At 37.8% G+C, this 18,136-nt stretch overlaps 1 long non-coding RNA gene across 1 annotated transcript in view; it reads left to right on the forward strand.

Moving 5' to 3' along the window:
• The first annotated feature begins 1,538 nt into the window (after window positions 1–1,538).
• LOC308659158 overlaps window positions 1,539–18,136 on the forward strand; it is a 795,581-nt gene continuing 778,983 nt past the window's right edge. The window contains exon 1 of the long non-coding RNA XR_014024461.1: window positions 1,539–1,601. This is a non-coding gene — a long non-coding RNA (uncharacterized lncRNA). The remainder of the gene's footprint in view (window positions 1,602–18,136) is intronic.

Raw genomic sequence — 18,136 nt, forward strand, 5'->3', positions numbered from 1 at the left:
ATTGGAAAAACAATGTATAAAAAATCAAAATATTTCTTTTTTCATTGTCTATGATCTTTTGATACACTGATACAGTTATTGCATGACTGTATTTATATGTTTTGATTTTAACCACAGTAAATAATAAGGATGAAATAAGAGTTGATTGAAGGAAGAGATGATAGTTTTTTAAGAATATCTCAAATCTGTCACACAGAAGAGGGTTCCTGCCTGTATACTATATGTGCAGAGAATTTTTAAAAAGGCTTTTTTTTAAAAAAAAATCCTTTTGTTTTACAGTTTACTGTATCTGAGAAAGGTGGCATGAAAACAATTGTAGAGAAAGCTCTTTATCACAAACCGATATCCAGTGTTCCTTTAGTAATATATACCGTATGTTTTCCATTCTATGAACTTCACCGTTCGTAGTTCACCTCAAAGGTCAAGTACATTTCCTAGCAAGGGCAGTCTATCCACCTAGAATGTAAATTGGGTTTGCATTGTCAAAACTAAGTGGTAACAACCATTTGGGGATGTGTGGAATATTAAGTAAATCTAATCTTCCTGAGGACTCTGTTGCCAAAGACAAAGTGTAAGATGGACCTTCATTCCATTCTATATACAGAAGAAGAAAAAAATGACCGGTCATCAAGCCAACAGTTAAAGCAGAACAGGTTTTCTATTATATGTCTGGCTCGGTGAAGGTGAACCTATGAGAGGTATGTCATAGGTGATATCCCAGGCCTCTGGACCTTCTGGAAGTTGCAGAAGAGGTTTCTGCTCTGAAACCTCTTAAAATGTATGAGAATGGGCTGTGCTTTCCTTCTCTCCTTGGACGCTGCGAGGCCACACCAGAACATTCTCCAAAGTTTTCAGATCTTGTGTGATCTGCAGCTGTCTTGGATATGCATTTTGAAAAATATTTACAGTTAGGTAAATATTTATTTATTAAATAATTCACTTAATTTAATTTATTACTCTTTGCTATGAGTTGTTTCTATTTTGTCTATGTTGGTATGTATATGAATGTGTGTGCTTCTATGTGTGTCTATGTGACACACCAACAGAGTAAAGTTAGGCATTTTTCTGAATTTTTCACACTCCAGTGTCCCAAAAGTTCACCATCACTGGCCTAGGTAGAAGATTTATGTAAAGGAGAAGAATGTGTTATATGAAAAAAATCTCTCTCTGTTCTTTTAGGGATAATGAATCAGAAGCTCATAAGAAATGTTTTAGGGACTTATACTGCTGGCCCCAGCTCTACATTTGTCTTACTCTACCTAACAGAACTAAGGAGAAATTTCCTGACAGTTAGAACAATTAATCAGTGGAACAACCTGCCTCCAGAAATTGTGAACACTCCATCACTGGAAGTTTTTAAGAAGAGACTGGACAGAGACTTCCGGTGGCTGCGCGGCGCCGGAGACAGCCTTCCCGGGCTGCCCGCGGCTCAGCTGAGTAATTTTCACCCGAAACAGCGCCGATCAGCTGTTCGGGTGAATTTGAAGCCCCCTCCTCGGGAGAAGAGGAGGGGGTGAGGCCCCAGGTAGGGGTCGAGTTCTCCGGGGCCGCCTGAGCTTGTAGCTTGGGCGGCTGAAGGATCGAACTCCCCCGTAGCCTGGGTCGCTCCCAGCTGGTCAGCGTCTCTGCTCCGGATTTCTTGGAGCAGAGCCAGGCGTTTGCGACCACCCCTGCCTGAAGGAAGGACTATGGAATAAAAGGAGCAGGCAGAGCGGTACAAGAGGAAAAGGTGAAGAGGATTATTATATTTTACTCTCGAGCTTGATGGACTTTTTAAACTTAAAGTGAAAGTGCGTCACAAGTGAAAGTAAAAGATGGCGGCTAAACCTCCCCCAAAAACTCTTCGGAGTGCTGGATCTTCTCTGGTGCAACAATCATCATTGCAGGCGTTGCATCCTCCTGATGTATTGACACCGAAGGATTTACAAGATGCTCTTGAAAAACATGCCCAGGTAATTTTGGAATCAATGGGTGATAAATTTGCACAGATGGAGGAGAAATTGGAGAAATTGGAGGAGAGAATGGAAGAGAGGATGGAACAGAAGTTCAGTGTGATGAAGGTAGACATTTTGTCTTCAGTGCATAAAGTGGCTGAATGTGTGGAAGATCTGGATGAAAAAGTGGAAGATTTGACTCAAAAGAATGCCATATTAGAAGCAAAAGTATTGGAGAATGAAGATTTAAGAGACAAAATGGACAGAGAATTGAGTCTTGCTCAATATTACCAGATGCAGTTTGCTGTTAGAATCAGAGGCTTAAAAGAGAATATTAAGGAAGATTTAAAGCAGCTGATTTCTGAGGCTCTGGAAGTGGTATTGAATCAGCCAGCATCTGAAATAAAGGGAGGCATGGATAAAGTGTTTCGTGTGAATTCATGGATTGCTAGACAGAGAAAGCTGCCTAGAGATGTGGTGGTTTATTTTGCAAAGAGGGAAATTAGAGATGAAGTTATACAAGCTGCCTATGATTCTAAAGTTGTGATTGCTGATCAAGAAGTTTTGGTTCTAAAAGAAATCCCTCCAAAGATTTTAAGGAGGAGGAAGGATTTTACATTTCTTGTGCAAGAGCTCAAGCAACGAGATATAAGGTTCAGATGGGAGATTCCAGTTGGGTTGATGGTGATGCATGAAGGTAAAAGGTACCGTCTGGCTACTGTGATGCAGGCGCGTGATTTTTACAATAACGTTTTAAAAGCAACCCCATTATCACTTCTGGAAGCTGCAAAGGGATCTGGAGAAGGAGAACATCAAGAGGCTGAAGATGGACAGACAGAGGAGAACGGTGCTGGAGGAGATCAAGCTACAACTTCTCTGGATGATCCTAGAGAGCAGAGGGTGACGCGTGCTGCTTTAAAACGATCAAAAAAAACAAAAGAACAAGATCAGCAGAAGTCTATGGAACTTCCACAACGTACTTACAGCCAAGCAGTGGGAGGAGCACGGCCTAAAAAAGATAGTCCTATCAAAGCAGTGCTCCAAGAGCTTTGGGATGATATGCATGGCAACTAAATTTTTAACTTGGAACGTTAATGGACTAAATTCACCACAGAAGAGGAAGAAAGTTTTTCAATATTTAAAACAATTCAAGATAGATGTTATATGTTTGCAAGAAACGCATATTAGGGTTGTGGATCAAAAGTATTTATCGTACTCAAGGCTGGGTATGCAATTTGTTGCTTCTGCAATGAATAAGAAAAATGGAGTGGTTGTTTATGTTAAAAGTGCTTTAACAGCAGACTTAATTGAAGCAGATAAGCATGGAAGATACGTTATGATAGAGCTGCTGCTAGAAGGTAAAAAGACGCTTTTAGTTGGATTATATGCTCCTAATCAACAACAAGCTGACTTTTTTAGTTTACTTCATACAAAGCTTACCCAGTTGGATTATAAATCTTTTATTTTTATGGGGGATTGGAATGGTGTTTTGGATGTACAGATGGACAAGGCTGGAGCTTTTAAGCGCGTCCCAAGTCATGCTAGACTGCCTAAATCCTTTTTTGAAATGAAGGATGACTTGGAACTGCGAGATATTTGGCGCAAGAGACATTTGCAGGAAAAGGATTATACTTTTTTTTCTGACAGACATCAATCTTTTTCTAGGATTGATTTTATTTTGTTGACTAATGATTTTTTTTAAGGACTAAGAAGGTGAAGATTTGTGCAAGAACTATTTCTGATCACAGCCCAGTTTGGCTAGAGATTGATAAGGAGAATAGAGATAGGCGCTCGTGGCGCGTAAATGAGAATTTGTTTAGAAATCAGAGAAATGTGGAAGAATGCAAACAGCGGATGAAGGATTTTTTTGAAATTAATATGAATAAGGGCACCTCTATGGACATGGTTTGGGATGCTAGTAAGGCCTATATGAGAGGGGTGTTGATATATATGAATAATAGACATAGACGTGCAGTGGAAACTAGAAGGAAAGAACTGGAGAATGAAATAAAGGAAAAAGAAAAGGCTTTGATTTTGAATTCAGAGGATGTGAAGATTAAGGAGGCTATTAAACTGTTAAGAGGACAATTTGATAAATTAATGGCTGACCAAGTGGCAACCAATTTGCGGTTTGCCAGGCATAATACCTTTTGCAACGCCAACAAACCAGGTAGATGGTTAGCTTATAGATTGAGGAAAAAGCAAAGGGCTTCTAATATAGACAAAATTGAGCATAAAGGAAGGGTTGTGTTTCAACAGGACCTTATTAAGGATGCTTTTGTGGATTTTTATTCTAAATTATATGCTAAGGAGAAGATTAATGAAAAAGACATTGATATATATTTGGAGAATGCTAGCATCCCGGTTCTTACGCAAGTACAAAAAGAGGGGATTAATCAATTAATTACAGAAGAAGAAATTTTTACAGCAATTAAGGAATTGAAGATGGATAAAGCACCAGGTACGGATGGTTTGTCTGCGGCTTATTATAAAAATTTACAATTAGAGATGATGAAACCGTTAAAGGAACTGTTCCAGACAATCCAGAGGGGGGGAAAGGTGCCACCGTCTTGGAGAACAGCTTTTATTTCCTTGATTCCGAAGGAAGACCAAGATGCTACTCAAGTTAAAAATTATAGACCGATATCGCTTTTAAATACAGATTACAAGATATTTGCTAAGGTGTTGGCTAATAGACTGATGAGGGTTCTGCAACAGGTGATTCATGGGGACCAAACGGGGTTTATTAGTGGTAGGCAAATGAAAAATAATGTGAGGCATATAGTTGATGTGTTAGAGTTTTTGGAAAGGAACAACCAGATCCCTGCGGCGTTAATCTTTCTAGATGCTGAAAAAGCTTTTGATCAATTGAATTGGCAATTTTTGATGAAAGTTTTAGACAAAATGGATTTTGGGGAAAATATTTTACAACCGATTAGGGCATTATATCAAAAACAAGCTGCCCGAATTATAGTTAATAATAGTCTGACAGAAGCATGTAATATTGAGAAGGGCACAAGGCAAGGGTGTCCGTTATCGCCCTTGTTATTTGTATTAACATTAGAGATATTATTGGTTAAAATACGGAATTCGGAAAAAATTAAGGGTATACAAATTAGAGATCAGGATTATAGATTGAGAGCATTCGCAGATGATCTGGTTGTTACAGTGACCCAGCCAGAGAACTCTGTTGTGGACCTGATGGAGATAATAACACAATACGGGAAGGTTTCTGGATTTAAAGTTAATATACAGAAAACCAAAATTCTGGCCAAAAATATGACAGTTTCGCAAAAGGCTCTCTTAGAAGGATTAACTGGATTTGAGATTGTTAAAAGGGTAAAATATTTGGGGGTGCTTTTGTCACCCTCTAATACAAAGTTATATAAAAATAATTATGAAAAACTATGGGGGAAAATTCAAAAAGAATTGGAGAGTTGGGAAAAATTGCAATTGTCCTTGTTGGGACGGATCGCAGCAGTGAAAATGAACGTCCTGCCTAAATTTCTATTTTTATTTCAAATGATACCGATTCTTAAGAAAGATTCTAATTTGGAGGAATGGCAGCGAGGTATCAATAAATTTGTTTGGGCAGGGAAAAGGCCACGAGTTAAACTTAAGATTATGCAGGATACTCGTGAGAGAGGTGGTCTTAAAATGCCCAATCTTAAACTATATTATGAAGCTGCTGCATTAGTAGGAATAAGTGATTGGATTAATTTGATACAAGAGAGATTATTAAATCTTGAGGGCCACGATTTGTTGTTTGGCTGGCATGCATATTTGTTGTATGACAAGAAGGTAGACAATGTGTTTAGAGTGCATATTCTAAGACAGGCATTGTTGAGAGTTTGGAAGAAGTATAGACATAAGCTAGATTGTAAAATACCACTGTGGGCAATTCCAAAACACGCAATAGAAAATATACATGCTGGTTTCAAACATGATGTGACTACGTACAAGGAGATTCTGAGCTTGGAAAGAAATGTCTGGAGTTTGAAATCATATAGCCTCTTGCGAGAAGAGAAGGTTGTTCAAAATCGGTTTCAATATACTCAGCTACGGGCCAGGTGGAAAGAAGACCAGAAAATTGGTTTTACAATGACTGATGAAAATTTGATAAAACAAATTAGAAATCAGGGCCCCGCACATATCAAATGGATATATCTTGCATTGATAGAAATTGACTCAGAAACAGAGCTTGTTAAAGATTGTATGATTAAATGGGCCCAAAATATTCAAGAAGTTGTTACAATGGATACGTGGGAAAGGATTTGGGTGAGGAACGTAAAATTTACACAAGCTCAAAATCTAAGAGAGAATTTTTACAAAATGTTTTATAGATGGCATTTAGATCCTAAAAAGCTTGCAAGTATGTATCCGAATTATCAGCCTAAATGTTGGAGGTGCGGTGACGAAGACGCAACATATTTTCACATATGGTGGACTTGTAAAAAGGTTAAGGTTTTTTGGATAAAAGTCTGGTGGAACATGCAGAAGATTTTTAAACAGAGGATAAAGTTTTGTCCGCAACTTTTTTTGTTGGGAATAATTACAGATGCTACAGTTGTGGACACTAAGTTGATGTTGAATTTAATTACGGCAGCAAGACTTTTAATAGGTCAGTATTGGAAGAAGGAGGAACTGCCGACTATAGGAGAATGGACTTTAAAGGTTTCTGACCTGGCAGAGATGGCAAAGATATCGGCCTATTTGAAAGATCATTCGCAAGAACGCTATATTATGGAGTGGAGAAAATGGATTGAGTATATCCAGAACAAATATGGGACTAAAAAGTTTCATGTAGCATTTGAATAAGTCTTCCCTTCTTTTCTCTTTTTTTTTCTCTTTTTTATATATTTTATATTAATAGTGTTTGTAGTTATGCTATATGAGCTAGAGAGTGATAGATTTTAGAGTTTACGGTTGTTAGCATATGGTTGTTTATGATTCTTTTTTTTTTGTTTTTTATACCTTGTACTTAGCTCTGGGAAGTCGGGGGGGGAGGGGGGGAGGGGTAAGGAGGGAGGGATAGGGGAGGGGTAGGGGGGGTTGTTAAAGATAAAATGTATGATAAAACTTTTCAATAAAAAAAAAAAGAAGAGACTGGACAGCCATTTGTCTGAAATGGTATAGGGTTTCCTGCCTAAGCAGGGGGATGGACTAGATGAGCTCCAAGTTCTCTTCCAACATCATCATCATCATCATACAATCAGCCAGATGTTCAGATTGGATTTGGCGTTTTTGTCTACCTATCGAGTCCTTACCAAGGACCTGGGATAGGCAGATGTGGATGTTTGATGGTATTACAGATTATTATTATTATTATTATTATTATTATTATTATTATTATTATTATTATTATTATTATTATTATTATTATTATTAAATTAATTCAAGTTAATAATTAATACACTGCCCAATTCCCATTCTGACTGGGCATCCCACAATATGAGGTAATTAATAGTTGGTCATGAGAAAGAGTTTATGAAATATATAAAGTGGTTTAGGTTTTATATACTGTATGTTTGTCCATCCAGTGTGCTTGTGAGTGCACAAATGACAGAATGAAGACAAGAAAATATTCTAATGCATGCTTTGTATTCACATTATTCTTTCTGTTGCATAGCACTGTGGAAGGATTTCTGATTTATTGTTATCATACCCCTATTGAGATCTCTGCTGATGTCATCATTTACATTAGAAAAGGGTTGAGAGCTTTTTGAAGTATCACTGTGGTGATGCAGAGCAGAGGAATGGTGGAAATCTCAGCCATGATATTCTATTTCCATGAACATCAATTCAACTTTTGCAGTGCAAGATGTAAAGTTTCTTGAGCTGTGAAGGCAACGGGAAAGATATGTACTTTCAGAGTTGCAGGTTTTTGTTAATATAACCATACAGTAAAATACAATTAGTCCATCTGATCATGATTCCTGTCTGGACTATCTCATCAAGCCCTGCTACAAATGTCTGGTAGGTTGCTAGCACCTAAAAGTTAGAAATCTTTTATTTTCCCTTACTCAACTCAGCACTACAGAAGTAAATTCTGAAATACTGTTGGAACAGAAATTTTCCAAAAAGAACCAACCAAATATCTGAAGAATAAATTGCTATGGGTTACCTGATTAGACCTAGGCTTGGGGCCAAGCCCGATAAATAGTAAATCAGTCTAGAGATGAACATTAGTCTCATACAGTGATAGTGAACTGGACAAGACTGTAAAAAACGTCTTTAGCAGTAGCCCTGACAAATGAGGACAACAGGGATGCACCAATCTGTCTGAAATGAACTGTTATTGAGTGAAGAAGCCCTGACTTTGTTTTGCAAATGTAAAAATAGAACAACCTCTATAACTCCAGTAAAGCTAAATTATTTATTTATTTATTATTTATTTATTAATTGATTTTATATACCGCCCTATTCCCGAAGGACTCAGGGCGGTTCACAGGGCAAGTTAAAACAATACAAAAAGGAAAGATAAAATAGAATTCAATTAATACTAGCCCACAGGATTAAGACAAAGTTAAAATTTAAATTTAAAATTAATTTAATTTAAAACCCCTCAGTCCAGGCCAGACGGTTCAAACAACCAGGTTTTTAGGTCCCGGCGAAACGAGCGAAGGTCGGGAGCAGTCCAAAGTTCCATTGGCAGTTTGTTCCAAAGGGCGGGCGCATCCACAGAGAACGCCCTCCCCCTGGGAATCACCCGCTGGCAATCCCTAACCAGTGGAACCCTAAGGAGGCCCTGCCTGTGGGAGCGCACAGGATGATGGGAAGCTGATGCTGGCAGCAGGTGCTCCCTAAGGTAATCCGGACCCATGCCATTTAGGGCTTTATAGGTCATCACCAGCACCTTGAATCTAACCCGGAGGGCAACTGGAAGCCAATGCAGCTTGCGGAGAAGAGGTGTTACATGGGAGTATCAGGAAACTCCCATTACTACTCGCGCGGCTGCATTCTGCACCAGCTGAAGCCTCCGAGTGGTCCTCAAGGGCAGCCCCATGTAGAGAGTGTTGCAGTAGTCTAACTGGGAGGTTACGAGCGCATGAGTGAAATTAGAGCTTGGAGAAGAATCTGACTCTGATTCAGATCAGGATCAAAACTGGGTGCAAAAACGTGAACAGCAGGTTTGTCTTCTAGAAGGCTTTTTCACGGTTAAGATCTGGCTTTTTGAAATACGCATACTGTATTACCTAAAGGACACATTTATTTTCCCCCAAAGGCGATTCCCTCCAGCTATCAAAGTCCTTCCATTCTTATCTATTTTTGAGCACCCAGTTTAAAAAATCTGTAAATTAAAAATCACACGGCCATGCTTTTACTCTGCTGCTGGATTGTAATATTGTGATCAGCAAGAAAAAAAATCATGCTGTTGTGAGAGTCCAAAATTGGAAAGGTTGCTCATCTGATTACTCACACATTGCAGCAGCAGAACCAACAGAGTGAGAGAAAGAACTCTGCCAATCCCTCAAATCCTCAAATCAAGATGATTCTTATGACATGTTGGAGAAATAATGTGGGATGGAATGCTAAGTTCATATTTATCTTTATTGCAGCATTGCTCCTTGTCATCCAAACTTTCTTTTTAGAGGTTCTGTGTGCATAGTGCTATTCTTCTTGGGAGTAGGTTAATTTTTTTAAAAAAAAATCTCCAATGAATTTGTTTATCCAATTTCCCATTCTTTCTCATCCTTTCTCTTCTATTCACAGTGTATTATATTCTACTGTTTTGTTTTGTTTAAAAGCATTCATTTTGTTCACTATAGTCTATCTGCCACTTTCCAGGCTTCTGAAAATGAAACATGTGATGGATACTTTTAAGAAACCTTGTTTAAAGAAGTATAACTCACCAGCTCCTACATGACTTTCAACAATATTTGACACATATCATCCCTTCATACCTATTTAACTGTCTTGGACATTTTGCCCTATATGCTAAACCATAAAAAATTATAAGCACTACAGATAGTCATTGATCTACATCAGGGGTGTCAAACATCCAGCCTGCAGGCCACATGCGTCATCCGGAAGCTGCACCCACCCCATTGCCAGCAATGGCAAAACCATCCCGATACATTGTGCAACATCACCCGACGTCGTGAGTTTGACACGTCTGATCTACATCCATTCATTTAGTGTCTTCTCTAAGTTACAACAGCATTGAAAAAAGTGACTTGTTACTGTTTTTCACATGTACGACTATTGCAAAATCCCCATGGTCACATGATCAAAATCCAGAGGCTTGGGAACTGGTTCATATTTATGATGGTTGTCACATCCCAGGGTCATGTGATCACTTTTTGTAACCTTGTGACAAGCAAAGGGAAGCGGGATGCCAGTTTCACTTAACAACCTTGCAATTAACTTGACAACCGTAGTGACAAGTAACGCCACATTACTGTGGTGAGTAATGTTATAAAATGGGTCACTTAACAACTGTCTTGTTTAGCCACAGAAAGTTTGGGCTTAATTGTGGCTGTAAGTTGAGGACTACCTGAACTTATTTTTTTCCCCTCATGCTATTTCTTACCATATTATGAGAGAACCTGCATATGTGGCACATCAGCCATTGAAAATATTTCTCATATTTGTCAAATATACACCCTCATTAGGCTTAAATACTTATCTTCTCTATTGGAAAGAAAAGCCAGTTGGGATCCAAACCATAGATTGTCATATTTTTACCTAGATCTACCTGGGCTCAAATTTAATTTAATTTAATTTTATTAGATTTATATACCGCCCTTTCCCGAAGGACTCAGGGCGGTTTACAGGGCATTTTAAAATCACACCAATACAAAATACAAAAGTTAAAAGACAATTAAAAAGATTAAATTATCCCTGAAAATAAAAACCCCAGTTAAAAATTCTCAGCCTGGGCCGGAGAGCTCAAAGAGCCAGGTCTTCAGGTCCCGGCAGAATGAACGCAGGTCAGGGGCAGTCCTGAGCTCCACGGGCAGCTGGTTCCAGAGGGCAGGCGCACCCACAGAGAAGGCCCTCCCCCTGGGTGTTATCCGCCGGCAATCTTTTACCGGCGGCACCCTGAGAAGACCCTCCCTGTGTGAGTGCACTGGACGAAGGGAACTTGATGCTGGCAGCAGGTGTTCCCTCAAATATCCCGGACCCAAGCCATTCAGGGCTTTATAGGTCATCACCAGCACCTTGAATCTCACCCGGAGGGCAACCAGAAGCCAATGCAGCTCGCGGAGTAGAAGGTGTTACATGGGAGTATCGGAAAACCCCCATCACAACTCACGCGGCCGCATTCTGCACCAGTTGAAGCCTCCGAGTGGTCCTCAAGGGCAGCCCCATGTAGAGAGCATTGCAGTAGTACATATTGTACATATTGTACATATTGTATGCAGAACTGCTAAGTTTATAAATAAAGTGGTGGACCTATGGGCTTGATACATTGAACAAACTGGGGCACTCTGTAAACAAAATTCTGATTACTGATTCCTTGTATTACCATATATGTATTTTATAGCTATATTTATTTTATTCCAGAAGTTTTTGTTTTTATTTTATTTTATTTTATTTTATTTTATTATTTTATTTTATTTTATTTTATTATTATTTTATTTTATTTTATTTTATTTTATTATTTTATTTTATTTTATTATTTTATTTTATTATTTTATTTTATTTTATTTTATTTATTTATTTTATTTTATTATTTATTTTATTTTGTTATTTTATTTTATTTTATTATTTTATTTTGTTATTTTATTTTATTTATTTTATTATTGATAAGGTCGCAAGACTAATCAGTCAATAATCTACTACTTCTCATGCTAGATAACAAGAAGACAGTGTTTTGTCAAGTGTTAGGGCAACGATCTGGTGCCCAGGCAATTGTTCACTTTGGATGCAGAGACAATAAAAAACACCAGTGAATAAAGAGATGTTAACTCAAGCAAACAGATTTAAAAAGGATAACATAAAAAAGCATACATATACAAGCTGCTAGGAACTCCTTAATAACAACAGCAGAGATACCCCAAGGGTGGCCAATTTCTACAGTACCCAGTTCTAGATTCCGTGAAGAAGATCCCAGCTTAAAGACCAGTACTAGGGCTTTTGTTAAAGCCTGGGATCATGATATAATGGCCCTGCATCTGTGATTATGAGACTGCAAAACTGATCTTGACTGTGTAACTATTCCAGAATGACCTAGGCAGATGAGGCTTTTTTCAAAGCCAAGGATTTGGCTACTAAACAGGTCATGCTGTCCATTAATAAGCACTACTTATTTATTTATTATTTATTTATTTATTAATTTTATTTATATACCGCCATTCTCCCGAAGGACTCAGGGCGGTGAACAGGGCAATACATGTTAAAAGACAAAAATACAAAAATTAAAAGAGATTAAACAAATGCCCACAGCTCTTACAATAGTTTAAAACACATTAAAAGTAATAAAAAACCCCAACACATCCCATCAGGCCAGGCCAGCTTGTTCCAAGAGATATGTCTTTAGATCGCGCCGGAAGGAGCGCAGGTCGGGCGCCATCCGGAGCTCAACCGGAAGATGGTTCCATAAATCCGGCGCACCCACAGAGAACGCCCTCTCCCTGGGGGCCACCAGTCGGCATTCTTTGACCGGTGGCACCCTGAGGAGGCCCTCTCTGTGGGAGCGTACTGGGTGGAGGGAAGTTGATGCCGGCCGCAGGTGCTCCCCAAGGTATTCCGGACCCATGCCATGTAGGGCTTTGTAGGTCAATACCAGCACCTTGAACCTCACCCGGAAGACAACTGGAAGCCAATGCAGCTCGCGGAGCAGAGGTGTAACATGGGAGTATCGGGAAACTCCCAACACAACTCTCGCGGCTGCATTCTGTACCAGTTGGAGCCTCCGAGTGGTCTTCAAGGGCAGCCCCATGGTTTACAAAAGCTAGATACATTTCTTTTAATTAAAGTGACAAGAATTGGTTTCCCTACAAGAGTAGGAATTTGCCTTTCTTACTAGGTCCCTCAATGAGTTCCTCATGTTATTTAAACCTGGATGAGGAGGAGAAATTTACTTTGCCATCTATAGATATATAATGTATTTCAAATGTTTATCTGGAGCAACTTAAAGAAAAACTTTCCCTATCTTTAATGCTTTAGTGTGCTTTCTACACTTACATAATGTTATGAAGTATTTTGGAGTTCCAGAAAGATGCTTTATAAGTTACTCTTAATGTGAATGTAACATCTGTCTCCATCAAATGCCTCTGCCTCTGCAATTGCAACTGCCATGTGTTCCCAAGAAAAGACATGGCTACTTTAAAAAGTTACAGAAAAGTTCTTTATTTGCAACTATGTACTCTTTGAAGCACCTTGTTTGTATCCTTTCCAAAGCACAGAGCCCTGTCTCTTGGTACATATGGAATGGTTGCTATAGCTGCTGTATTTTTTTCCCCCTCAAATGCTCCCTACAGTTAGCAGAATATTTCAGTCACGAGAAGGTGAGCATTCTCCTAGTGTCTCCAAGAAAATGACACCATGATTTAACTTCCACGGAATCCGGTAACAGTTCCATGTTTTTCTACCTTGACAAAAAGGCTGGGTCATTTAATGATCAGCAGGAGTTGAACACATCAGATAGCTTTCATGTGGTTAGGGGTTAGCATTAAAGGGGTTGCTGTAGAAGGGAGGAAAATAAAGATTTTCTTAGAATAAATATTAATCTTTTGAAGGATATAATGTTTCATTTCTCTTACTCCTCTTTTTTTTCCTTCTCCTTTGTGACTATGAGCATTCAAATAGTTGTTTAACAATTGGCCTATTTTATCTCAGTTTATTTCTCGCTAAGAATGTTATTGTTGCAGCAATAGATACTTTCAACATTAAGTACAGTTAGCTATAATACATACCACTAAAAGCACAGTTTAACTCAGTAAAGCCAATATTTAATGGCTGGCCTCTACAAGCACGTTTTCTGCTGGGCAAAACTAATGGCTGGAGCTTAAAAAAAAAGATCATTAATTATTAATGTTCTCTAGCATGAATTAATAGATGTACACATAGAAGTAAGGAGATAAAGAATCAAACTCTGTATTTGTGTTTTTTTGGTATTTGTAATATCTATGTAGATCTTGTTGGGCAATATCCCCCAAGCTACAATTTACATATTGGTAATTGCTATTTTTATCCTGTTGTGTAAAGGTAAAATTTTCTGCCAAAGAGCAACCACGTTTCCTTAAAGAACCAAAAGAACAATTGGGATGACTGACAACAAAGTTTGTAAGCAAAAATTGCATATTTTTTCTATGGAAATAGAACCATTGGACTCACTTTGTTTTTTGAATTAAAATAGATGCTTTTATTTGGGGGTTTGGTTCTTTTGTATTTGTGGTTCTAATTAAGGAAAAGCCTACATTTTAATAAATATTTATTGCTTTTAAAATAACAGAAAAAGAAAAAAGAAAAGTAGTCTACACAAAATACATGCATAATTTAAAAAAAACACATAAGAGCTTAAAAAGTTAAGTGAAAAAATGCAACAAAAAAGAGACCAAATTATAAAGTCATTACAGTAACCAGTTTAAACCAGAAGATGGTAATTTCTAATCTCACCTTAAGCATGTACAGTAAAAATGGCTGGGTAATTTTGGCCCACTCACTTCCTTTCAGCCCAACTCAACCCTCACAGGTTTGTTGTGGGGAAAAAATAAGACAAAAAAGGAGCATTAGATATGTTACCTGCCTTGAGTTATTTATAAAAATAATAAAGGCAGGATAAAACAAAATTTCTATTTAAAGAAACACTGAGAAATATATATATATATATATATATATATATATATATATATATATATATATATATATATATATATATATATATATATATATATATATATATATATATATATATAAAATTCTTTTAATCTACTGTATTTAAATAAGTCCCATATTTTATAATATTTGTCCGTAGAAAATCGACATCTATAGCAGATCTGGGTATTTTATAATGTACGAGTCACATTTGCCTGCCCCTCTCTGGTCCCCGGCGGCAGCAGCAGGAGGGTGGCAGTGTGTGTGTGTGTGTGTGTGTGTGTGTGAGTGTCTTTCTGTCTGTCTGTCTGTCTGTCTGTCTGTCTGTCTGTCTGTCTGTCTGTCTGTCTGTCTGTCTGTGTGAGTAGTGGCAGCTTCCACAACAGTCCCAGTTTCTCATGTAGCTCCTTGAGAAAATTAATTGACCATCCCAGGTCTATATGCAATCCACTCATAAGCCATGGGTGAAATCAAGTCTTCAATCCATTGAATAAATTAGGCCATTCATTTACTTTTCCAATTTTGCAGTATCAGTCTTTTGACCATAGTAAAGATGCAGAAGAATCCACTTACAATGGTTGTTAAATTTCATGTACTACGTATGTAATTTAAGAGAGCAGTATCCTCTGAAAGTTCTAGGTCTTCTCACACATTCACATTCATATAACCCACCACTTTCTCCCAAAACTTAAGGCATTGTAAAAATAAATATTTAAGGAAGCATTGTCCTTCTTACATCTCCAACAAAATGATGTCCTAGATAATCTTTTGTATATATAGGTGTGTACTGGAGTCCAATAAATGTTAAATATTATTTTTGGTTGCATAAGTCATAATTTGATACTCTTCATATAGAAGTTATGACACTCTCCCATATTGTTTAGAGTATACAGGAACCTCTAATACTTTATTTCACATCTCTTAACTTTCACATATCAGATTGATTTATTGACCAAAAAAAAAGCTAAAATCAAAAGTAGGAAAGAAGCCTCGCCTAATTTAACCTCTGCAAGCTTTATTCCAGGCAAACCCTACAGCAGGGGTCTTCAAACTTGGCCCTTTTATGACTTGTGGGCTTCAATTCCCAGAATTTCTCAGCCAGGCACTGGGAGTTGAAGCCCACAAGTCATAAAAGGGCCAAGTTTAAAGACCCCTGCCCTACAGAATCTACCCTGGCTGATGTTGCACATATCCATTCAAGCACACCACCTGAAAGATTTTTCTCTTATTTTGCTGCACTCACATTCACTCACACAGAGAGCTGAAGAAGAAACATGACAGCTCTTCCTGATGAAACATTAACAAACAAGTTAGGAATATCAATATACTGCATTCCGCCCACCCTATCGAGATAATTTGTACTGATCGTAAATTATTATATTCCAGTTCAGGAAAGCATACCACATATCTGTTAGTTGCAAGTCTGCTCTGTTACTTTTAGGAAGTAATGTTGCACTCTTGCATCTCTAGCCTGCAAGCAAATGTTATACTTGCCTGAAAATGCAATGAAGCAGAACGAGAAGGACCCAAAGATTAGGCAATAAAAAGGGGAGGAAAAGGGCAAGTAAAAAATGATGGAAGGAGACACATCCATACAAAAATTGAAGAGCTTAGCTGAGAAGAAGTGGGTCAACCTATTTTCCAAAGCACCAGAAGGCAAGACAAGAAACAATGGTTGGAAACTAATCAAGGATAGATCCAACTGAAAACTAAGGAGAAATTTCCTAAAAGTTAGAAGTATTAATCCATGAAATGGCTTTACTTCAGAAGTTGTAGGTGCACCATCGCTGGAGACTTTTATGAACAGAATGGACAGTCATTTGTCTGAAATTGTATAAGGTCTCCTGCTCAAGCAGGGGGCTGGACTAGATGACCTCCAAGATCCCTCCCAACTCTGTTCTATCTTCTATATTCATTCAACTTATTTTCTGTCTTTTACCCCATCACTTGATTATTATTTCTTAGTCTGCCAGTTGATACTTTTCCCCCCAACTATGCAGCAAACAAAACTAGTAGATTTCTTCCATTTTTCCCCCCATCTTCTACACATTATTAACTTGGCTGTCTTTCATGGCTGCAAAATAGCATTGGCCATGCTGCTCCATTGGCCCTGCCAATCAAAGGCTAAATATGCATAACCAAGGATATGTCTAAGATTCAAATACTTAAAGAAAAAGAGGAAAACAATTTCCTGGATTAATGAAACAATGTTCATAAAATCCATTCCAAAAATTCAAGGTATGCTCATAACTTGATTACAACTAATGCCAAAATGTTCATGGTATTGCAGTTAACATCTACCAGACGAGTTAGGTAATTTTACATGGAATATTTCAACATAAAAGTGTTTTGAATTTCATATTCTGGACAAGTCCTATTCTATCTTCAACCATTCATAAATCATTCCTTCTGAAGGCCCTCATCTATTATTTCATACAAGCTGGGAAAAATGTTTATTTATCTGCATTCATATATCAGCATGCATGCCAATGATCCTAAGGTTTGTCTGACACTGCCTTCTCCTATACCTTTGAGGAGAGCATTCTTCATTCTTTGCTTATCGTGGCAACGTGGCCTATATGCACATTTTGATCTATTAGATTTTACAAACAAGAAGAATGTTGCTGGATTAGCGAAAAGGCCATTGGGCCCATCCCTGGGATTCTCACAAAGAATTTAATGTGTTGCAAAACCATCCCTTCTAGGTTGAATGTTACTTGTTGGCATTAAGTGCTCGGCATTCATTCCTACTCTTCTCACGTGAGACCATCTATTGCAATATGTTTCACTTTGGGTTGCCTTTGAAGACCACTCTGAAGCTTCAGCTGCTCTTGGAATGTGGTGCGGTGGGCAAGGATGGGCTTGCTTTCTCCCACTCATGTAATATCTCTTCTCTGTGAACTGCAGGGCTTGCTATTTTGCCTTCCACGGATCTACATTTTTCTGCCAATCCATTTTTCAGACTATTTTTTTTATTTATTTTTAAGTTAATTGAAAAGATACATTTTTTATCAATTTAATAAAAAGCAAGATAAAAAGTTAATTAATTAAATATTTGATTGAAATGTGCCCTTAAACATATGACGGATACACGTGCAGAAGACATTGTTTATGCAAATGCGCCATGCTAAATTTATTTAATTATTTTGCTCCTCTAGCACCATGAAACTGTGAATGGCTTATTAAATCAGTCATCATACCTTTGAAAGTTCTTATCGTAAATAACAGAGCCTGAAACAGTGCTTGAAAATCAAAAGTTGCTGCCACTTCAATAATTGTTCACAGTAAGAAATCTAAACTCTCTACAATTAAACAGTTCATTGATTAATTATTAACGCCAACAACGTTGGCTCCAGGAAATTTTATAGGCTTCGCTTCTCGAAATCGTCTTTCGGTGCTCTGTTTCTTTCTTTAATAAATCCCTCTCAAGCAAAGAG

Source organism: Vipera berus, assembly GCF_964194415.1.
Source record: "Vipera berus genome assembly, chromosome: 1".
Lineage (NCBI taxonomy): Eukaryota > Metazoa > Chordata > Lepidosauria > Squamata > Viperidae > Vipera > Vipera berus.